This window comes from Capricornis sumatraensis, chromosome 3 (genome assembly GCF_032405125.1).
Source record: "Capricornis sumatraensis isolate serow.1 chromosome 3, serow.2, whole genome shotgun sequence".
Taxonomy (NCBI): Eukaryota; Metazoa; Chordata; class Mammalia; order Artiodactyla; family Bovidae; genus Capricornis; species Capricornis sumatraensis.
In genome coordinates, this window is record NC_091071.1 from 35,310,462 (window position 1) to 35,332,314 (window position 21,853).

Consider the following 21,853-nt stretch of genomic DNA (forward strand, 5'->3'; position numbering starts at 1 on the left):
AACATATCTGAGAACTCACCAAGGTGGGCAAGATTGTTTTTAAAGGATTTAATGGGCAAAGATTAAATAGTCCAGGAATTTAAGGAGGTATTTGTGCTCAGTGGTGTTCGACTCTTTGAGGCCCCATGGACTGTAGCCCATCAGGCTTCTCTGTGCTTGGGATTCTCCAGGCAAGAATACTGGAGTGGATTGCCATTTCCTTCTCCAGGGGATCTTCCGAACCCAGGGATCGAACCTGGGTTTTCTGCATTGGCAGGTAGATTCTTTACCACTAGCACCACCTGGGAAGCCCAAGGAGGTAAGCTTTGGTTTTCTGCAAATTTATTAATGAGGACCACTTAATTTCCCTCCAGCAATCTCAAATATGCAACATATTCTTGCCTCATATCTCTTTCTAACACTTGGACTTCCACAGTGGTTCTTAGAACCATGGAAAAACATGTATTGATTCATTGACTCATTCAACAAGGATGCATTCCTATTGGTATAACCACTCATCCTTATCCAGGCATTAGTCATAGAAAAATGAAGGAGATATGGTCCATGCCTCTCTTCATTCACTGCTGTTTAGTCACTCAGTCGTGTCCGACTCTGCAACCCCATGGACTGTAGCCCACCAGGCTCCTCTGTTTGTGGGATTTCTCAGGCAAGAATACTGGAGTGGGTTGCCATTCCCTTCTCCAGTGGATCTTCCAGACCCAGGAATTGAACTTGCATTTCTTGCAGGAGGATTCTTTACCACTGAGCCACCATAGGTCAGTGGCTAAAATTTTTTCATCCACTGAGGGAACTATAAAAAAGAGGCCAGAGTTAACATCTACTGAGGACCAACACCTGTGCCAGGGAGGGTACTGGTTGTTTCCTCCATGTTCATTACTATTTTAAAAGCCGCCCAGAAACTCTGTTACTAAAAGGAGGTGTGTGTGTATAGGGGGGTGGGGAGGTCTGGCTGCTTGCCATTCAAAAGCCAATAAACAGGCCAGGTTGGTGGAAAGGAAAGTTGCTTTATTTCACTGCCAGCAACTGAAGGAGGGAAGGTGGTGGACATCTGTCTAAAAGCAGGGGGTGAGACAATTTATAGACAGAATGGGTGCGGGGGGAGGCTACATGCAGAAACAGCACAGTCATCTCTCAGTCATCTTCAACTGGTCATGAGTGGTTTAACTAGCATCATCTTGGTTGTTTTAGATACAGTTAAAGTAGATGGGGAAACAGTGGAAACAGTGTCGGACTTTATTTTTGGGGGCTCCAAAATCACTGCAGATGGTGACTGCAGCCATGAAATTAAAAGATGCTTACTCCTTGGAAGAAAAGTTATGACCAACCTAGATAGCATATTCAAAAGCAGAGACATTACTTTGCCGACTAAGGTCCATCTAGTCAAGGCTATGGTTTTTCCTGTGGTCGTGTATGGATGTGAGAGTTGAACTGTGAAGAAGGCTGAGCGCCGAAGAATTGCTGCTTTTGAACTGTGGTGTTGGAGAAGACTCTTGAGAGTCTCTTGGACTGCAAGGAGATCCAACCAGTCCATCCTAAAGGAGATCAGCCCTGGGATTTCTTTGGAAGGAATGATGCTAAAGCTGAAACTCCAGTACTTTGGCCACCTCATGCGAAGAGTTGACTCATTGGAAAAGACTCTGATGCTGGGAGGGATTGGGGGCAGGAGGAGAAGGGGACGACAGAGGATGAGATGGCTGGATGGCATCACTGACTCGATGGACGTGAGTCTGAGTGAGCTCCGGGAGTTGGTGATGGACAGGGAGGCCTAGTGTGCTGCGATTCATGGGGTCGCAAAGAGTCGTACACAACTGAGTGACTGAACTGAACTGAACTGAATCTTCAGTTCTGGGCTTCCCTGGTAACTCAGCTGGTAAAGAATCCGCCTTCAATGAGGGAGACGTGGGTTTGATCCCTGGGTTGGGAAGATCCCCTGGAGGAGGGCACGGCAGCCCACTCCAGTATTCTTGCCTGGAGAACCCCAGTCCATGGGGTCGCAAAGAATCGGACACAACTGAGCGACTAAGCACAGCGCAATCTCAAGTTCCAGGATACACCTGTTCCCATTTCTTTGCAGTCAGTTCTCGGAATTATGGCAGCTCAAGTCCTGGGTACAGCCTAGTCATCATGCGGTTAACTTCTCCATCAAGTGTTTCAGGATCTATAAGACAACTCACAGGGTGTGGCTCAGAATATTACCTGTCGCCCTTGAGAAAGAACTGAAGTCCTGAGCTGGGCTTAATGACTACATTATCATTATTATTTAGACTCTGTTGACTGTTTTCCTGTTTTTCAGCATTTCTCACTTCTCTGATTAAACTTATTTTTTGACTAAAGTTTTCCAGAGGCAAAAGGCAGGCAAAAGACATGGTGGGGGTGAAGGAGGGCCAGGACCATAGACTCCTGCTGTTTCACGTCCAGTGAACCCGATTTGCCCCATTTTCAGATGAAAGGACAGAGCCTCACAGTGACTGTACAGTCTCCATGAGGACTTAATAAGTGGCAGGCTCTCTGCTTTTATCAATAGCAACTCTCCAACTTCCATCAGCTTCCTACTAATCTTATGGAGAACAGCGAAGTAGAAAGCCACCATCAACTTATTTTACTCATTTTGACCATTTTAAAGGCCCTCGCAATAATTTGAGGTCACAGCAGCATCAGAAAAATTCCTTCCCATCATCTTTCCTACTACAACCAAGCCAGCTCCTCGCTTCTCTCCCGTGCCGTTATTTAATTTGATGACTCCTGAGGTTTCCCCAGAGTGTTTGTCATTTTAACAACAGCCATTTTTCTTTGACTCAGGGGAAAAAAAATATTAAATTAGCGCTTGCGTTTGTGCCTGTTTCTTAAAGTGCTCCCAAATAAGTTGATTCCCAATGAACTTAAGATTTTAATTCATTTTACCCCATTGCTGGTGCAGAAGGAGTCACGATTTTAAATGTGTGATGACATATGGCCGTTCATTATTTATACATTCTGTAGCAGACTATAAATTTTACTTTGGACATATATCGCAGCACTGAAACCATTCTAGTTGCAAACACATAAATCACGGGTACAGTTATTAGTCTAAATGTAACACCGCTCGGGTTCTAGATCAAACCTTTAAAATCCCCTGTAATTGATGTCTGCTGCATAACTTATGTCTGATCGCATTAAAGGTTCTCATTATTATTTATATATTTGGGACTGTGAGACTGCTAGCTGTGCTCCTTCAGCCAGAGTAAATTATCTCGAGGTGCAGGATGTGGGGGGTTGAAGTGTTAGGGGTCAGAGAGAGGCTCTTTGTGTCGGAAGTGGGAAAAAGAGCAGGTGTTGAATTTCACAGTGTGAGTGTGCTCAGTCCTGTCCACCTCTTTGTGACCCCATGGGGTGAAGCCTGCCAGGCTCCTCCATGTGGGATTTCCCAGGCAAGAATACTAGAGTGGGGTCCCATTTCCTATTCCAGGGTTATCTTCCCAACCCAGGGATCAAACCCGCACCTTCTGCGCTGGCAGGCAGATGCTTTTGCCACCAGCAAAGCCCAGAGAGATCTAAGTAATTCATGCAATGACGTCATTAATTTAGCTCCCAAATGCTTTGTCCTCTGTACCAACTGACATTCACTTGAGACAAATAAAACAGCGGCAGAGTGTGTCAGCTACATTATAAATTAGCAGAAGGGTCACCAAATGAGTTGGATTCCCAGGGCTGCCACTGGACTGAGCCTTTCAAAGACCAGAAGCACTTGGATTGATCCATACATCACAGCACTGAGAGAGCTCAGAGAAATAGGGACCGAGGTTGGATGACACTTCACAGGCTCATTAGAGAGCTTCAAGTTGATGAGTGGGTCTCCTGGAAAGCTTGGCTACAGAAAAGCTGGCAGGGTGACCCAGGGGGCCAGGCCATGTCAAGACAGCACAGAGGATGAAGAGGAAGGGAACTTGCCACAGAGGAGAGCACGCACTCAACAGGGAGACAGGAGGCCAGGAGAGAACAGAGTGAGAGGGCGTGGGGACAGGAACAGGAGTTTCCAAACCATGTGCACCAGGAGCCCTGTCCCCGTGATGTCTCTAGAAGCCCCATGTCCCCGAGAATCACTTGCTTCCTCTGTAACAAGGAGCTCACGATGACCACCTGCAAGCCTTTGTTATACAATTTTCCTCTGAATAAATGGGCTTTAATTTTTTAGAGCAGTTTTAGGTTTATAGAAGAAAAAAAAAAAAGAGCAGAAACTATCAGCATTTCCATTTGTTCTTCTCCCTCCCTGGACAGTTTCCCCTATAATTCTCATTTTGCTTTAGTGTATACATGTGTTAGGATCGATGAACCACTATCGAGACATGAGTATTAACTGAAGTTCCTGGTTTACTTTAGGGCTTCCCTAGTGGTTCAGTGGTAAAGAATTGGCCTGCCAATGCAGGAGACGCGGGTTCAATTCTTGGGTAGGAAAGATCCACTGGAGGGGGAAATGGCAACCCACTTCAGTATTCTTGCCTGGGAAATCCCACGAACACAGGAACTTGGCAGGCTACAGTGCCACAAGGTCGCAAAGAGTCTGACACCACTGAGCGACGAACACTTTCACTTTCACAGGCGAAGTGTCCAGCAGGGTATTCTGGAAATGGCTGACTGTATTTACATGTGAATTTCAAGAGTCACACATTTAAAAGGCAGGTTTCAGACCGATAACCTGAAAAATGATGGTGAGAAGTCACTACATACGTTATAAGGTCTCTGATGATGTTTTTCCCGGGTAAGAGCAACTGAAAGGAATGGTGAGTCTGGCCAAATCCAATCCTGCAACTTTAGCTACAAGAGAGGTTGTTGTGGGGTCTGCTTTCCCCGCCAAGGCCCTCCTTGAAGGCTTCCACAGGGGCGAAATCAGAAAGCTCAATTGTATTTTGTGCAAAGCTTTGTCCTGGGGCCGATCAGTCTGGAGCAGGGATGGAGAAAGACTCTCCATGCCCAGAACTGAGTTCCCCACCCTGTTGCCTCTGCCAACTCCTGGCCCGGCTGCTGATGCTCATATGTTTTATCCTTTGTGCCCCCTCAAAGGGTGTGGGGACCCAGCGGACTCTGCTGGGATGTGAGAGGTCACTGGTCAGCAGACTTGGTCATGTGCTTACGGTGGCAAGTGTGGCAGACACTTGTGCCCAGTCCTATCCCTTGGCCTGTCCAGTATCTAGCATGTCCACCATGATGGAAAGTGCCCTGCACACTACCAGCATCCCTCCCCAGGTCTCTGACCATGCCTCAAAGTTTACTCCAAAGACACATGTGCTTTTAGAGCCCTTGGTCTGGGTAGCCTGGAATCATGAGGAATGATGTGCCTGGATAAACCAGTACCAGTAAGCAATGGGCACTGCTGGCTTATGTCTCAGCCTGTTGTCTTTAGAAGAGACAATTCTGGACTTCTATAGTGGTTCAGTGGTTAAGAATCTGCCTGCTAGTGCAGGGAACACGGGTTCGATCCCTGGTCTGGGACGGTCCCACTTGCTGTGGGCAACTAAGCCCCTGCCCCATAATTACGGAGCCCAAGGTCTGCAACAGGAGAGGCCACTGCAACGAGGATCCTGCGCACCACAGCTGGAGAGTAGTCCCTGCTCGCCGCAACTAGAGAAGGCCCACTCAAAGCAACAAAGACCCAGCGCAGCCAAAAATAATTTTTTTTTTAAGAGATAATTTCAGCTTCCAACAGTGGAACCTATTGCTGTTGTTCAGTCGCTCAGTCGTGTCCGACTCTTTGCAACCCAGGGACCTCAGCACACCAGGCTTCCCTGTCCTTCACAATCTCACAGAGTTTGCTCAAACTCATGTTCATGGAGTCAGTGATGCCATGCAACAATCTCATTCTCTGTGCCTAAAAGGTAGCAAAATAGGCCATCTCCAAATATGCCACTTTGGTACATTGATTATCTTGAATTAAAGTTACTCGAGAAACAGCTAGTGTGCAAGAAGGCACCCTGTCCCTCTTCTCCTCCAAGAGACAGGAGCAAATCTTCCATGGAAAAGATTCCCTCCCTGGACTGGGAGGCAGAGAGACAAACTTAACCACCAGAGAGAGGAAATTCAAGGCAAACCTTGTGTAGGTTTGTTTACTCAAACCTTGTGTAGGGGAGCAAAACTTGCCATTCCCGTTGTGTCTCTTCGGCATGTGGATTACCTTTTTTTTGAGTTGAAAACGATCAAGACTCAGGAAGCACCTTTCACCTTCCTTTAACTGCCTAAAAGAATACAGACAGAGGACCTGTTCATGGAAGGGAACACCATGGGAGATCACCGCAGCATGAACTAGGTGTGCAGACAGGGAGAAAGTAAGGCTGTTTGTTAAAATTCCTCTCTATGTTCCACCATCTTTGCGTGGCTTAGTATAAACATTTGTTCACCAAATATTTGTTTTTCCATCTGTCTATTGCCTTGCTCCTCTTTGAAGTCCCAAACCACCTCCCACTCCCCACCAACATCCTCTTTTGATTTTAGCTGAAGATGGTATTTAAGGTGAGACTTCCCACCATTTTGATGAATTACTCCATTTTCCTGGGTCTCTCCCAGGTATGCATGTTATTAAACTTTTGTTTGATTTTCTCCTGTTAATCTGTCTCGTGTCAATTTAATTTCTTAGACCAACTAGAAGAACCTAGGAGGGTAGAGGAAAATTTCTTTCCCCCAGACACTTGTTACTTCCTAACTAATAAACTACCCCAAGCCCAGATTTCTTTGTCTTGTCAACTCTTCATAAATTCACTGCTTATCTAAAAGGTATAAAAGCTGCCTGCTTTGGTCACTTCTTTGAGCGTCATTATATTTGGAACTCCCATACATTTGAAATTAAATTCACTTTGTTCCTATAAATTTGTCTTACATTAATAATTAAACCAGTGAAAGAGTCTAGAAGGGAAGAAAGAAAATGTTTTCCTCCCCTACACAGCCACATGGAAGAAAAAAGCATCCTTTTCCACTTTTCCTTCTTTCATGTCTCAACCTCTCTCTCCTTCTTCATCCCTGCTTCCAGGGATCAATTCTACAAAAACTATCTATTCCCAGGCTTGCCTCAGACGCTGCCTTATGAACACTCCAGCCAAGCCAGTGGGGATGCAAGCAAACAGATGGCAGAAGGTAACATCATGTAAAGCTGAAAATTTCATTCAGCTAATGAATGAAAATGCAATTTACAGTGACAATTACAACAAGAGCTAACAACGCTATGCTGTTTACTGAATGCTAGATGCTGTGCATGGATTATGCCGTTTAATCCTCATACAACCATATAAGGTAGGAATTATAACCATGATATGGAGGACCCAATGGAGGTACAGAGATGTCAGATGACTTGCCTGACTTCAAACACCTGATTAATAGAGCAGTCAGGAGACAAAGCAAAGCAATCTAAATCACAGCTTACCTCTTAACCCTAGTTCTCCACTTCCTGACTCAGCATGAGGTTACAGTTGTGTGTATGTTTAATATAAGTAGAAACAGTGACAGATTTTCTTTTCCTGGGCTCCAAAATCACTGTCGATGGTGACTGCAGCCATGAAATTAAAAGACCGTTGCCTCTTAGCAGGAAAGCTATGACAAACCAAGAAAGCATATTAAAAAGCAAAGACATCAGTTTGTTGACAAAGATCTGTCTAGTCAAAACTATGGTTTTCCTGGTAGTCATGTACAGATATGACAGTTGGACCATAAACAAGGCTGAGCACAGAAGAACTGATGCCTTCAAATTGTGATACTGGAAAAGACTCTTGAGAGTCCTTTTGACTGAACAGAGATCAAAGCAGTCAGTCCCAAAGGCTGAACATTCATTGGAAGGAGTGATGCTGAAGCTGAACTCCAATACTTTGGTCACCTGATGCGAAGAGCCAACTTACTGCAAAAGGCCTCGATGCTGGGAAAGATTGAAGGAGGAGAAGGGGCGACAGAGGATGAGATGGTTGGATGGCATCACTGACTCAATGGACATGAATCTGAGCAAACTCCGGAAGATAGTGGAGGACAGGGAAGCATGGTGTGCTACAGTCCATAGGGTCCCAAACAGCTGGACAAGACCTAGAGACTGAATAGCAACAATACGTTTAATATACAAGTTCTGAAGGGCACATTTTTTATAAAGGTAAAAATGATGACTTATACAAATATAAAACAAATATGTGCTAAGGATCCTATATTTATCATATCCACTAAAATGAAAATGAAAGTCACTCAGCCATGTCCAACTCTTTGTGACCCCATGGACTATACAGTCTATGGAATTCTCTAGGCCAGAATACCAGAGCGGGTAGCCTTTCCCTTCTCTGGGAGAATCTTCCCAACCCAGGGATAGAACCCAGGTCTCCTGCATTGCAGGTAGATGCTTTACCATCTAAGCCACAAGAAGCCCAAGAGAGAACAAGTAAAATATTATAACTAGTTTGAAGGAGAACTCAAAATACTATAATTTCATAGGCAATCAAGAATGCTGCAATGAATTTACAGATAGACTCAAACATGGAAACAAAACTGGCCAATACTCATAAGGCAAAAATCAACTGCATCCTACCCAGCACAATTTATTTGCTTTCCTACAGTTAAGAACTATTTGCGTGAGTATCAGTTTCCTACAACTTACAGAATTATAAGAGATCAAAGACCAGAAACCAGACTAACTCCTGAGAAGACACCGCATACAATACCCAGTCATCTTTATTCACATCTTCACAACATATATGGCTTGATGAGTCCAGCACTTTCACAAGAACAACAATAATAGAACAGAACAGGGATCAGCAAAAAATTTTCCTTGAAGATCAGATAGTAAATATTTTGGCTTCTCTGGTGGCTCTGTGGTAAAGAACCTGCCTGCCAGGGCAGGAGATGCAGGTTCGCTCCTTGGGCAGGGAAGAACCCCTGAGGAAGGGAATGACAGCCCACTCCAGTGTTCTTGCCTGGGAAATCGCATGGACAGAGGAGCCTGGCAGTCTACGGGCCATAGGGTGGCAAAGAGTCGCATACAACTGAGTGGCCAAATAACAATAACAGGTGTATCGTCATATTCATTGTTGCATTTCCCTGACAATGTATGATGTCAAGCATCGTTTCATATCTTATTTGTCATCTGTATATCTTCTTTTTTTAATTAATTTTTTTTTGGAGTATAGTTGATGCACATCTTCTTTGATAAGGTGTCTGTTAAGGTCCTTAGTCCATTTTTAAATTGAATCACTTTTTACACTGTTGACTTTGAAGAGTTCTTTATATATTTTGGATACAGTGATTATTTATCAAGTGCTTATTATGTTCTAGTGGATGGGGCTGGACAGTGAACAAATTAACCTTTTACCCCAGAATCTCTGCCCTTGAATAGTTGACATTCTGGTGGGAGAGAGTCAGATAAATTAAACAAGTAAAATGTGAAAGTGAAAGTGTCAGTCGCTCAGTCGTGTCTGACTGTTTGCAACCCCATGAACTGTAGCCTGCCAGGCTCCTCTGTCCATGGGGATTCTCCAAGCAAGAATATTGGAGTGAGAAACCATGCCCTCCTCCAGAGGATCTAAAGTTTGATATGTATTTATAAACCCCAGTGTGAAGAGCTCTCTCCCTCGACATCTTTAATGCACATCAAGGCAAGAAGAGATTTCTTAATTTTGTTCCCCAGAGCACCCAGAACCGTGATTGGTGCGTGTCAAATTTGAAGTCTATTTCGGCTGGATTGAAATGAATCCTCATCAATTTCATCTTTCTACTCCCTCCTCCACATACTGCTCAGATTGGGGGGAAAAAATCTGAAACCGAAACAACACACTAGCCATCACCATTTGGGCTACAAGTTCTGCCAGCAGAGACTTGACCAATCTGATCCTGTTTACTTGTTTGAATCACAGGGATCTTGGATTTGCAATATCATGTGAATTCAGCTGCCCTCTCCCCCACGCTCAGCGTTCAAACACACCCAGGGCCGGAGGGTGAAAGGAAAGTGCAAAGCCTTCGTTTCCAGATGTTCTTTATTCCTTTAAACCCTGTTAATCTCTCTGCAAACTCTGAGGATACAAACCAGAGCTCTTTAAGACTCCCTGTCACGGAGTTGAACATTCATTACCAAACCACATAAGGGAGATACTTGCGGCTTTTGGAGGCAAAAGGAAAATGCATACACGTGGAGGTAGGGTTGGAGTGAGTTCTCTTTGCTTTCCCAAGAACACCCATAAAACTGTATTTGCTACTGGGTTTCCAACCATAATACACACTTGAATTTTCTCCCTAAGTGTCCCAGACAGAGTATGAATCAATTGCTATCTTGTATGTGCCCTCATTTATGCTCCATGGGTCTAATTCTCCTTCTGTTTTATAATCTGAGGTGCTCTGCCTTTTGGACAATGTTAAACTCCACAGACTTTTGCCTCCCTTCCTGATGAAGCACTATTTATTTACTGGGTTTATCATAGGAAACTATATACTCTTGGAGTAAAAAAAAAAAAAATACAACCATTTTGTGAAAACAATATTTAATTGAGGAGGGAAAAAAAGACTAGTTCTATTCTGCAAGGTAAGCTCCTTTGTAAAAATACAGCATCTTGTATAATTGGGAGCATAGCAATCCCTTCTTTATCTCTGAAGCCTGCCTGGCAAGGGTGATTTTCGTATTGAGAAAGCGAGGATTTCCTTTTAAAAATTGCCTTGAAGAGTGAGCTTTCTGAAAATCATTCACCCACCAAAGAATGCGAAGCGAGCATGCATTCATCTTAAGCTGTAGAATTAGCGTTTCTGAAGGCCCGCTTAGTAAGAAAGAAAGGGTATGGAGGATGGAGAGAAACAAGGGGAAGCAAAAGGAGGAGAAAATGAAAGAACAGAAGGAAAGAGAGGAAACAGAGGAAAGAGAGGAGAGGGAGAAGAAACAGTGAAGAAATGGGTATCCTTCATCCCATAAAAATCCCTTCCCCTACAAAAATAATCAGGGCTGTGCCTGTGTGCTAAGTTGATTCAGTCGTGTCCTGCTCTTTGTGACCCCACAGACTGTAGCCCACCAGGCTCCTCTGTCCACCGGATTCTCTAGGCTAGAATATTGGAGTGGGTGGCAACCCACCCCTGAAGATCCTCCAGGGGATCTTCCCAACCCAGGGATCGAGCCCGTGTCTCTTATGTGTCCTGCATTGACAGGTGGGTTCTTTACCATTAGCACCACCTTGGAAGCCCTCCAGATTCCATATATATGCATTAATATACCATATTTGTTTTCTTCTTGTAATTTTTTATGTAGCAAGATTAAGTAACCACGTTTAAAGTTAAGAATACTAAGATAACTTAAATAAAACATCAAGTGCTGTGCAGTTTTCAACCTATTTAATTGCCTTCATGTTCAGGCGGGTGGAAGTTCATATTTCCACCTTCCAGACAGGGCAGGACACTCAGAGAAGTTAAATGGCTTGCCTGAGGTCAAATAGCTGATAAGTGGCAGACTTTGAGTGTAAACTCCCTTATCTCTGCCCCAAAGATCACTCCAGTTCAGTCAAGGTGAGCATTTATCCTTAGGGAAATTTATTTTAAATAAAGTGGGCAACTTCTCTCAGAAATGTTCACACCACCAAGAACCAACCACCCCAAATCCAGATGAGAAAATGTATAAGACTTCAATTCCATCAGCATAATACCCAATGTGGTGGTATTTGGAAATGGGGCCAATCTCAATGCCCCATAGGTTTTTAAGTTTAGATGAGGTAATAAGAGTAATGCTCTTAGGATGGGGTTTGAGAGCCCCTTGGACTGTAAGGAGATCACATCAGTTCATCCTACAGGAAATCAACCTGGATATTCATTGGGAAGACTGATGCTGAAGCTGAAGCTCCAATACTTTGGCCACCTGATGCAAAGAGCCGACTCACTGAAAAATACTCTGATGCTGGGAAAGACTGAGGGCAGGAGGAGAAGGGGGTGACAGAGGATGAGATGGTTGGATGGCATCACCGACTCAATGGACTGAACTTGGATAAACTCCAGGAGATGGTGAAGGGCAGGGGAGCCGATCCTGCTGCAGTGCATGGGGTCACAAAGAGCTGGACGCGACTAAGCCACTGAACGACAACAGGAGAGGAAGAGATAGGATCAGGGTCTGTCCATCACGGAATGACACGCGAGAAAGTGGCTGTCTGAAAGCCAGAAGCGAGCCCTCCCCAGAGCCTGACCATGCTGGCACCCTGATTTCAAGACTTCTCAGCCCCCAGTATTCTGAGAAAGACAATTATGGTGTTTAAGCCACCAGGTTCATGATATGGGCTTCCCAGGTGATGCAGTGGTAAACAAAGAACCCCCCTGCCAATGCAGGAAACACAAGAGACTCAGGTTAGATCCCTGGGTCAGGGAGATCCCCTGGAGTAGGAAATGGCAACCCACTCCAGTATTCTTGCTTGGGAAATCCCATGGACAGAGGAGCCTGGAAGGCTACCATCCATGGGACTGCAAAGAGTCAGATGTTGACTAAGTGGCTGAGCACAAGTGAACGTGTCCACGATAGCTTTTTATAGCAGGCTGAGCTGATCATGACAGATATTAAGTTTAAGAGGTTCCTGATTTCAAAAGAACATATTCACCTTCAAATAAAAGGGCACCTTATTTATCCGTTCACTCAACATATATTAACTGTGCCTGTCCTATTTGAATGGCCCTGTTCTAGATACTGGGGGTGGATCAATGAACAAAATACTCCTGGAAATTTCAGTTAGGGTTAGGAAACCAAAACAGAAACTGATAGAACACACATGAAAAAAAATTGATTCTGATGTTGATCAATCTGAAGGGAACAGCAGGGCAGGGTAATGTGATGGGCAGTGTGGACACCTTTGGATTGAGTGATTAGGGAAAGCCTCTCTGGGAAGGTGACTTCTGAGCCAGAATCTGAAGGATGAGCCGGAATCATTTATACAAGACCCAAAAGGCGGGCACTACAGAAAGAACAGCAGGGAAAATGCTCTGAGGGTGAAGGATTGTGTTGAGCAAACAAAACAAGGCTATTGTGGCTTGGGAAAGTGAAAGTCGCTCAGTTGTGTCCAACTCTTTGCAACCCCATGGACCATACAGTCCATGGAACTTTCTAGGCCAGAGTACTGGAGTGGGTAGCCTTTCCCTTCTCCAGGGGATCTTCCCAACCCAGGGATTGAACCCAGGTATCTCACATTGCAGGGGGATTCTTTACCAGCTGAGCCACCAGGGAAGCCCTGGGAGAGTGAACAAAGAGAAAAATAAGCTCTGGTCCACACCCACCCCCAGCCTCATCTTCTCCATCTTCTAACCCTTCGAATCTAAGGCAGCAGCTGGACAGTCATGAGGGGCATTTCATATTGACGGGTCACACCTATTTCCTGCAGACAGTGAGGCCAGCAGGTGCTTTGCTTTAACACAAGTTCCAGGCACGTAAGCGTTGATTTATTTATCCAAGTTTGGAACCAGCATAGCTTCGCCATGTCTGCTCCAGAGCAGAAGACTTTGGACTGGCCCTGAAACCCAAGACAAGGGTGCTGAAGCTGAAGCCCATCACCCTAGGCTTGGTCTCACGACCACGAGCTAAGGTCTGCCGCACATGTGCCGTAAAGCAAGGTAAGGCAGTATCTATGCCACCTAGCAGCCTGTTGCTTTCTTTTTATTTTTTCTTCCTTTTTTAAAGATTTTTTTTTTCTTGATGTGGACCATTTGTAAAGCCTTTACTGAATTTGTTAAAAGACTGCTTCTGTTTATGGTTGTTTGGGGCTTTTTTTTGGCTGCAAGGCATATGGGATCCTAGCTCCCCAACCAAGGATTGAACATGCAGCCCCACACTGAAAAGTGAAATCTTAACCACTGGACCACCAGTGAAGTCCCAGTCTGCTGCTTTCTAGGGACTATTCCACCTGTCCCTCTGACGACCTTCCTGAGAGGACAAAGAAAACCAGCATCACTGGATCCATCCTTCTCATGGAGCCACGGCTGAGGCAAGCGTTTCCTCCAGACCCCTTCATAAGCCAACTGTCAGGCTCACCAGACGTTGATGTCACTGGGGTTGGAAGGAAAGGGAAAGGGCCCATTCATCTTTGGAGCCCTGGTCACTGCAGTCAAACAGCTTAATTGACAGTGCCCTCTCTTCTTGTCCAGCACATCAACTAGGGCTTGGAAAAGGACAGCGTGGCAGCTCCTGGTGCTCACATGCCCCTGTGGACAGGCTTGAAACCCAAGTACCACCAGTGCTGTTCTTACTGTCGCTCACTGTAGACATATCCAGGAGCCCTCTGGGCAGGCCAGGATCTCTTCTCAACAGCATCCCTTAAGCGGAAGCTCAGAAATCGAAGAAAACACAGGTGCCAGGAATATGCGAGGATCTAATCTTCTCTGAGAAAGTGGTGACGAGAGGCAGTAGAAAGAGACGCAAAGCAACAGGCTATCCTTGCGGCCTTGGCTGCCACGCCAAATAGTTCCGTGACTCCATACTTCACGTACCAGAGCCCCACGTCTTATCTCCAAAATGCTTCTATGATTACTCATTCTTTTCAGCCTTGGGAATGTTTCAAGGGTCAGAAGAAAGAATGAATATGGAAATATTTTCTAGGTAGTGCAGTACTCGGTGGGGGAAGGAGAGGGTGGGATGAGTTGAGAGGGCAACATTGAACTATATATATTATCACATGTAAAACAGAGAGCTAACGGGAGGTTGTTGTATAAAACAGGGAGCTCAACCTGGTGCTCCGTGACAACCTAGAGGGGCGGGATGGGAGTGAGGTGGGAGGGCGGTCCCAGAGGGAGGGGACATAGTATACAGACAGCTGATTCACTTCCTTGCACAGCGGAAACAAACGCAACCTTGTAAAGCAACTAATAAAAAAAGAAACTGCTCTCATCTCTCTTCTCATCCTCCTGCCCCAAACATGAAATATTACAGGGAAAACACAGCAGATATCTGAGAATAAGGTGATGGAGTTGCGTGTTTCCTTCCTCATCATCTCATAGCTCAATTGGCTGCTTCTGTGATGACTACTAAAGAATTGAAAAGGTAGTCCCACACTGAATCAGAATCTCCGGGAGAAGGGCTTGGGAACCTGCATCTTCACAAGCATCTGGGGGATTCTCACGTGTATACACACCCTAGAACCGCTGCCCTACGTTTTCCCCTTTCTCCCCACAGAGTGCTTCTCACTGGAGGATGGAAGGTGAAGGGAACTGAAACAGACTTGAACGGCTTCCCTTTGCCTCATGTTTTAATTCCCCAGTGGAAAGATCCATCCATTCAGTAGACCCCATTCATCATTTTTGGGCTGAGTTTTCAAAGCTGACCGTATTACAGGCTGCTTGGTTTACAGTCTTGCGTATTTCAGGGTGTGCACGCTAAGTTGCTTCAGTTGTGTCCGACTCTGTGTAACGCTAGGGACTGTAGCTTGCCTGGCTCCTCTGTCTATGGGATTCTCCAGGCAAGAATACTGGAGTGCCTCCTCCAGGGGATCTTCCTGACCCAGGGACTGAACCCATGGCTCTTGTGTCTCCTGCATTGGCAGGCGGATTCTTTACCACTAGCACCATCTGGCAAACCCATATTTAAGGGCATTAGGTGTCAAATTGCATACCACTTGCATTAGGACCAATACAGTATGTGTCAATTTCCTTAAATGAATGTTTATAGATGGAAATGGCCCAGAATGCAACTGAGGCTGCAGTCTTGCTGTGTGTGGCCCCATCTGATAACTACTGACCCCATGTGTACCTGAAATATAGTCAGATTAAATTAAGATCTACTGGGAGGGTACAATGCAGACCAGACTTCTCACAGCACAAGAAAAAAAAGTAAAATGTGCCATGATCATATTTATACTGAAATGATAATATTTTGGATAGGTTGGGTTAAACAAAACATATTATTACAGATTAATTTTACCTGTTTTTTTTTTTTCAATGTGGCTACTAGGGAATTAAAAATTACATGTGCTTCACATTGTATTTCTAGCGGAGGGCACGGAACTTGCCTCTCCTGTAGTTGCAGAATATTTAAAACCTCAGTGCTAAGTGATCTAAATAGGATTTAAGTTTATATATTCTATACAATCTCAGGTTTTCTTTCACACATGCACACCTGCACGCACACACTGTATTCAAAATCAATAACTTTTGACTTCTTTAAATCTTCCATTTAACCAGTACCACATTTTGATGTCAATGCCATCCACGCACCAATCAAGGACATCTTGGATATGTGCCTCCGGGAGATGACATATGACTAGTATAACACTTGATGTTTGTTGATTACAGAACAGAGCATACTCTTTCTGAAAGTGTTCAGAGAACACTCTGAACCCAAGTGTCAACAGTGATCAACTCTGGATGGTGAGATATTCGCTTTTAACAACAACAACAAATAAAATCAGTCCTTTTTATTCAAACTTTGTGCCCCCAAACTTGGTGTAATACGACAGCTTTCTTATACTCAGAAGAGGATACAGAAGGTCAGAGAAACTGGGATGCTTACATAAACTGAATTCCCTAGCCCAGCTCAAGTCAGAATGAGATGCTTAGTTTTAAGTAAATATGAGAGTTGAAACAGTAGCTGTACTATTGCCCTAAGCCCCAGGCATTAGTAAGACTCAGAATATTCCTTCCTTCTGTGCCCCCTAGTCGTGCTTGTTTTCCTTTGAAGAATAATTAAGATTTAATGGCATATTTTCACAGTTTTTTGTCTGCCCGCTTTCTGACTGCCTACTGTGCAGAATGCTTGCGTTTGATCCCGGTCATTACAAGAACTGTACAGTAATTGCCTATCTGGTGACTGGCTAATGGAGGTCCCCAGAGAGTGGAGATGCTGCTCTTTTGAAGTTCATCTTGTTTACTGTTGGCCCTTCTGGTTTAATCTATATCATCAGAGAGCCTTGCTCAATTATTGGCAGCCCAATCTCTTCTCATTGGGATATGGACCCTGGGTAAACAAGTTTCTGCTTCTTTATCTTTCCTTTCATTCTATTCTTTTTTTTCTTTTATTTTTTGTTTCTCCTTTGCTTACCCAGATGGGCCCACATAGATCAAGCATGAGATGACAGGACCAGGGATCAGTAGGCCTCTGACGAAGCCCCCAAAAGCTACAGGTTGGAAAGCAACTAACCAGATGGAATGCTTCTGCTCGTCATTTAAACCCGGATTGACTTCTATTCATCTTGTAGGACCCAAATCATGGAGCAACTTCTCCACCAAAACTTCTCAGACTTTATAAACACAGATCCATCTGGCTCCTCTCTCCCTCCACTGGCTGCCATCACAACACAGATCACAATTAACTTTGATTATGTGTGTAACTTTTGTCACTCTGGATATGAGAGACACACACAGCCAAATGTTATATCCCTTTCCCTCGATACCTAGCTCGGAATACCTCTCAGTCCATCTTAGATGGTTAAAATGTGTTTTCAGAATAAAGGGACATTCTTAGGTTTTATTGAAATTGCTGTTTTGCCTAAGGCAGGAAAAATTCAACACTAGATACCAGAGTGCTATTCCCTTCCTAACTCAGAAAATATGGAATTAGAGAAAAATTCTAAAAGAGGAATTTTCTGATCAGAAGAGTAGGGGACCCTGTTGCTGACTGACAGGCAAAGGTCACTAGCTAGGTGACAATTTAAAGATCTCTAGCCAGGATGCCAGTGAGGGTTTTCAGCACTACAGATGTGGACAGAGACTCCAGTTGACACAACAGCCCTTCTAAAAATGGATTTAAGCAGATCTCGTGACAGAGTCTTGGAGAAGGAAATGGCAACCCACTCCAGTATTCTTGCTTGGAAAATCCCATGGACAGAGGAGCCTGGTGGGCTACAGTCCATGGGGTCGCAAAGAGTCGGACACGACTGAGCAAGCAACTTAACTAACTAACTTAACTAACTAGTGACAGAGTCTGGAGAAGGCAATGGCACCCCACTCCAGTACTCTTGCCTGGATGATTCCATGGATGGAGGAGCCTGGTAGGCTGCAGTCCATGTGGTCGTGAAGAGTTGGACACAACTGAGCAACTTCACTTTCACTTTTCACTTTCATGCATTGGAGAAGGAAATGGCAGCCCACTCCAGTGTTCTTGCCTGGAGAATCCCAGGGATGGGGGAGCCTAGTGGGCTGCCGTCTATGGGGTCGCTAAGAGTCAGACGTGATTGAGCGACTTCACTTTCACTTTTCACTTTCATACATTGGAGAAGGAAATGGCAACCCACTCCAGTGTTCTTGCCTGGAGAATCCCAGGGATGGGGGAGCCTAGTGGGCTGCCGTCTATGGGGTTGCACAGAGTCTGACATGATTGAAGCGACTTAGCAGCAGCAGCAGCAGTGACAGAGTCTGGAGAAGGCAATGGCAGCCCACTCCAGTACTCTTGCCTGGAAAATCCCATGGACGGAGGAGCCTGGTGGGCTGCAGTCCATGGGGTCGCTAAGAGTCAGACGTGATTGAGCGACTTCACTTTCACTTTTCACTTTCATACATTGGAGAAGGAAATGGCAACCCACTCCAGTGTTCTTGCCTGGAGAATCCCAAGGACGGTGGAGCCTGGTGGGCTGTCGTCTATGGAGTCACACAGAGTCGGACACGACTGAAGTGACTTAGCAGCAGCAGCAGCAGTGACAGAGTCTGGGCTTCCCTGGTGGCTCAGATGGTAAAGAATCTGCCTGCAATGCAGGAAACCTGGGTTCAATTCCTGGGTCAGGAAGTTCCCCTGGAGAAGGGAATGGCAATCCCTCCAGTATTCTTGCTGGGAGAATCTTATACAGAGGACCCTGGCCAGCTACAGTCCATGGGATTGCAAAGAGTCAGACACAACTGGGCAACTAATACAGACACACACACACACACACACACAGAGTGAGGGTCTCTCCTGGGATTAATATCTGAGCATTAGAAGAGGAAATTTTGCTTTCCATTCAGAGCTCTAAAGTAATCTTAGAGACAGAAAATCAAAGATAAAGATTGAAAAGAGGTGAAGAAAGAGATTTTTATTGATGAGATTTGAGCTCTGGGTTCAGATATATAAGAATATAACTCTTTAAAAATGAGAGTCTAACTTTAACTTTAGAGTTAATCATTATATGAGAAAAAACATTCTTAAACTAACTTGATTTCATTGCTTCTAAATTAATCTTAATTCACAGATTTACACAAAACCTGACTAGTTCTGTAGCCCCAATGCAGACATGTTTTATATATTTAGACAACTTGGGATTGGAAAATTTGCACCACTAACAAACTTGAAGTTCAACTGAAATTAATTACCTCAGTAATATTTTGGTTTCATAAGTACCATGAAACTGTTTTCCTGAGGCAGGCAGTGTGATAAACACTTTTTCCTTATTAGTTTTGCTTAATCTTCACAACTATGTCACAAAACACAGCTACTTATTATCTTTATTCTTCACAGGCATCTTGGCTAGAGATCTCTAAGTCATCACCTAGCTGTGACCTTTGCCTATGTTAATCAGCAACAGAGTCCCCTACTCTTCTGATCAGAAAATTCCTCTTTTAGAATTTATATATATATATAAAGAGAGAGAGACCAGGATTAAAATTAGTAAAATAAATAACCTATAATGGAAAAGATTGAAGGCAGGAGGAGAAGGGGATGACAGAGGATGATATGGTTGGATGGCATCACCAATTTGACAGACATGAGTTTGAGCAAGCTCCAGGAGTTGGTGATGGACAGGGAAGCCTGGTGTGCTGCAGTCTATGGGGTCACAAAGAGTCAGACATGACTGAGTGACTGAACTGACTGACTGATAATGGAAAAGAATCTGAAAATATATACAAGTGTGTGTGTGTGTGTGTGTATGAATAACTTTGCTGTATACCTGAAACTAACACATTATAAATCAACTTTAATTTAAAAAAAATTGTAATTGTGCAGTGTGTTAGTCACTGTGAACCACCAGGAAAGCCCCCCAGAAGAGTAAAATAGATGTCAATTTTGAGGCTGAACATCAAATTTAGGTCTTCCTACCTCTAACGTTCAGTTCAGTTCAGTCGCTCAGTCGTGTCTGACTCTTTGCGACCCCATGAATCGCAGCACGCCAGGCCTCCCTGTCCATCACCATCTCCCGGAGTTCACTCAGACTCACGTCCATCGAGTCCGTGATGCCATCCAGCCATCTCATCCTGGGTCGTCCCCTTCTCCTCCTGCCCCCAATCCCTCCCAGCATCAGAGTCTTTTCCAATGAGTCAATTCTTCGCATGAGGTGTCCAAAGTACTGGAGCTTAAAACTCTTCAAGATTATGAGATATTTAGAAAAATAATAACATTGCTTGTTAAGAATTTTTTAGGTACTATGATTAAGTAACCACATCTAAAGTAAAGAATACTAAGATAACTTACATAAAACATCATGCCTTGTGCAGTTTTCAATCAATTTAATTGCCATCATATTCTTTTCAGGCGGGCAGAGATTCATATTGCCACCTTCCAGACAGGGCAGGACACTCAGAGAAGTTAAATGGCTTGCCTGAGGTCAAATAGCTGATAAGTGGCAGAGTTTTGAGTGTGAACCCACTTATCTCTGCCCCAAAGCTCACTCCAGTTCAGTCGAGGTAAACATTTATCCTTAGGAAAACTTATTTTAAATTCTTGGACAACTGCTCTTAGAAATGTTCATCCCACCAAGAACCGAGAGGCCCAAGTCCAATTTAGAAACCTTATTAGTCTAAGACGACTTCAGTTTCATCAGCGTAATTGGCACCCACCTCAACTGCATACAGTCTAATTACTTTATACTGGATTGCTCATTACTGGGTTTTGAGGGGAGGCAGAAAGTGAGGGGAGAAGAGATGCATGTCTGGGGAAAGCCAGTGGAGCCTGAGACCTCCCTGTGAGCCTAAAAGCAGTTGTCCAAGGTCACCGGAGGTACTGGAGATCTAGAAGCTCAGTTACTGTGCTGTCCGCCACCTAAATTTCTGTTGGTGCAGAGCTAAAACAGCTAAGAGAAGTTAAGGTCCAATTTGTATTACAGGCATTAGCATTTTTTTTTAAAGAACCTCCACAGCAAGGAAAACCTCAGAATTTGGTTGAACTGCTAATACTTAAATTACTTCATTTCTTCTTAAGACCACATTTCACTGGATGAGTGTGGATCTTAGCTGTTCTTTAGGACAAAGAAACAACAACAATGGACAAACGCACAGTTGACGCCATCTATATTTTTAAAAAGGAATCTCACTTTTTTCACCTGTAAAATCTCTTCTATGCTTTCTCTTCTACCTTCAAAACTAACACAACATTTGGAATAATGTCCTTTAGGATACATTTCCAGAAATAGGAATGGTAATTCACAGGTTATGTATATTTTGAAATCTTGAGTATTTTACTAGGGATGGTACAAGGGCTATTATTTTTTATATTTGCAACATGAAAAGATTGTTTTCAGCAATGCCATGTGGCGGCAGGTGCCAAGCAACATCTTGGGAGCTCATCAAAGCAAACGTTTTTCTCTAGTGAGCCGTATGTCACGGGATTAACTATATTCTCAAAAGTTTCCAAAGTGGATTTCTCAATACTTTCTCTGAGTCATGTTTTAATCCCCCAGCTTTACTGATGGGTAATATTGTAAACATTTAAAGTATAAAACATACTGTTTTGATATATGTATCCTTTGAGATAATTATCACAATCAAGTAAATTAACATATCCATCACCTCTCACAGTTATCTATTTTTTTTTTTTCTTTTGGTGGGAGAGCATATAAGATCGATTCTCTTAAACTCATGCAAATATCAAGGCTTTTGACACATACTGCTAAATTGTCAACTGTGTGCCAATCTTCAGCCCTCTGAATCTCCTCTTACTTGTTTTATTTATTCATTGTCATTAGTTGGATAGGAAAAAAAAATCTAAATTTAAATTCTGTCTTTCATATTTACTTGGTATGTGACCTTAAGC